A 3,214-nucleotide genomic window follows, 5' to 3' on the forward strand; every position below is an offset into this window, starting at 1 on the left:
ATATCCTATCCTCAAACTGTTAGAAGTGCTGGTCATTTACTTGCCATTCCAGTATTTATCTTATGTTTTATTCTTAGTACTTCTTTGCTATCATGAAAACTTTTTCTTAGTTCAATTGTTTTGAAACATTTAATTTTCTGAATATTGCTTAATCTTAATTTTTGTTCTAAGATTTATATTGTATCTTTGACTTGCAATTTATTTAAGACATTGTATGATATCTTCTAGTATTAGAAACTTTAAAAAGTATATTTCCATTTTCTGTTGACTTTAAAAAAAAAACAGAGGTTGTACCTATGTTGTTTATTTATTATTTCGCCTATATCTTGTAATATGAGAAACTACTTTGGCGGTAACAATACACAATGTATTAACCATTGTTACACTCCTAAAAAAAGAAAAAAGAAAAAGAAAAGGAAAAAGAAAAAAAATTCAACTGCTAAGAACGTATAGGCATGCCTGCTTAGGCAAACTCGGGGACTGGGGTTCAGTCCCCAGCACCACATGCTGCACTGGCCCCACCTCCAGGCATGCTGAGCTGGCCACCGAGTCTGGACGTGGTGGCGCACACCTGTAACCCCAGCCTGGGGAGGCTGAAAACAGACGGATCACTACAAGTTTGAACTGCGTAGTGAGACCCTGTACCAGATATATTAAATTGAAGAAGTCCCAAAGCTGAAATAAGGAACTTCACCCATGCTTTTGTAGTGGGTTCACTGACTCCTGTTGCAGGAAAATAATTTTTAGGGCATTTCAGTAAAAAGCCTGCCAAGAGTTTATTAGAGAGTTAGGGCATACTCAAGAGCCAAGAACAGCAGGCACTGGAGAAATAAGAGCAGTAGTTTGCGGGTGGGAACACTTCCACTGCGCTCGAAGGGGCAGAGAGCCCCACAGAGGACGAGCCCGCCTGCAGGGATTACAGACAGCCAGGCCTCGTGAACAGTCGCTATGAGGGCAGCAGCCACCTTACTGCCAAGCTGAACTGGCTGCTGCTAGCCTCACAGCCAGTGTGCCTGGTGGTAACGGCGTGGCCTGCGTGCCAGCACACTCACTGTGTGGACCTGGTGGCGCACGCCTGGAATCCCAGCGCTGGGGAGGCTGAAAACAAAGGGTCACTGAGTCTGAGCCGTGTAGTGAGAGCCTGTACCAAATACATAAATGAAAAATAAATAAGTAATAAGAAAAATACTTTTGCCACCACAGGGTCAGCGCAGCCACTTGTGCACGCATCTTGCTCCCGCTGCGGTGGTCTCCAGATCGCTGTGAGGCCTGGCGCTCCCCAGCTGCCCTCCTGCTCCCACGCATGTCGGCCGGGCAGAAGACAGGACCGCCTCGGCTTCCAGCTCTTGCTGCGGCTGTGATCAGTGCTCAAGGAACCACTGCGCTGGGAGCATCCTCGACTCGGGGACCTCGTGTGGCAGATGCGCCAATTCCCATGGGCTCCTCCAAGCCCCGGAGAAGCCTGGCTCAGGGGCCTTTGGGCCTCAAGAGGGGCCTCCATGACTTTTTTCCTCGTGACTTCTTGCACAAAACTGGCAGGCAGTCAAGAGGGCCAGACCTTTGAGGAGTCAGTGCAGAGTACCAGGCACCTCAAGACTGGCGAGGGGTGGGGGGGCTGGAGTGATAGCTCAGTAGATAAGTGTTTGCCTGACAAGCACAAGGTCCTGAGTTTGATCACTGATCCCACCTAAAAAAAAGTGTGGCGGGAGGCAAATCTGAGGAGAACCAGGCCTTAAGATGGAAATGAAGCGGCCAGGCCTGAGGCCCCCAAGAGGAGCAGCACCTTGAGACTGCAGTTGGCACCAGCTGGCCCTTGAGCCTGGGGAGGTGCCAGAGGCTCAGGCGGGTGACCAGGACAGCAAACCCATACTCCACTCCCTTTCCTGGATCCCCTGTGCTCTGTGCAAGGTTTCGATAAGCTAAGATTAGACATAGACGTAGCGACAGACTTTATGGACAAAACCCCAACTGCACAGAAATTATGACGAAGAGTCAGTGACAGCATGAAAAAATTGGTCCTGCGTTCCTCAAAGGACTAATACCCAGAAATATAAAGAACTGAAAAACATAAGGCTCCCCTAAATTTTTAAAAAATGCCAAAAATGGGCATCAGAGGTGAATACATACACTTCCCAGATGAAGGAAGAAGACACAGCAAATAAATATATGAAAAAAATACTCGCCATCACTGCTCACTGGAGAGATATAAATTAGAACAACACTGAGATTCCACGTCACCCCAGAAAGAAAGCCTGTCATCAAGAAGTCAGCCAAAGACCGATACTGGCAGGCTGTGGGGAAGGAACCCTCTGCACCGCTGGTGGGAGTGCAGACTGGTACAACCACACTGGAAATCAGCGTGGAGACGCCTCACAGAAGTAGGACTAGGGATGCCACGTGGCCCAGGTACTCCCCTCCTTGGCATCTTGCTGAAAGAATCAGAAGCATCAAGCCTCCACAGTGATACACACAACCATGCTTATAGCAGCACAGTTTGTAATAGCTAAATCTTGGAGACAGCTCAAGTACTCCAACTGCTGAACGGATAAAGAAGATGAGGTTCTTTTATACAATGGGGTACTACTCTGACATAAAGAATATAAGTTTGAGACATTGCTAGGTAAATGCATGTACCTTGTTTTCAAGTCAATGGTAATGGAAATATATTTTTTAAAGTTTCTAATACTAGCAGAAAGTATCATACCATGTCTTATAAGTACATTGCAAGTCAAAGATACAGTATAAATCTTAAAACAAAAATTAAGATTAAATAATATTCAGAAAATTAATTAAATATTAATTAAAGTAAAAATTAAATATTCCAAAATAATTCAACTAAGAGAAAGTTTTCATGATAATAAAGAATTACCAAGAACAAAACATAACAAAAATACTGGAATGGCAAATAGATGACCAGCACTTCTAACAGTCTGGAAATAGGATATTGCACCAAGTTCTAGTGTGTTGTGGACATAGATAATAACCATGACAGTTACTGGTGGCCAAGTGTCACTTGTGGGACTGAGCTACTGCTATTTCCTTGAAATCCACCCTGTAAACCTGGACAGAATCATGACCCAGAGGGTGTAGGAGAAGTCCATTTGTAGAGTATGCTGGGGGCCAGGGAGATGGCTCAGTGGAATAAGCACTTCCCTGGCAAGCGCAACAGCCTGAGTTCAGTCCCTGGTTTTGCCAAAAAAAAAAAAAAAGAATT

This window comes from Octodon degus, unplaced genomic scaffold (assembly GCF_000260255.1).
Source record: "Octodon degus isolate 3935 unplaced genomic scaffold, OctDeg1.0 scaffold00310, whole genome shotgun sequence".
Taxonomy (NCBI): domain Eukaryota; kingdom Metazoa; phylum Chordata; class Mammalia; order Rodentia; family Octodontidae; genus Octodon; species Octodon degus.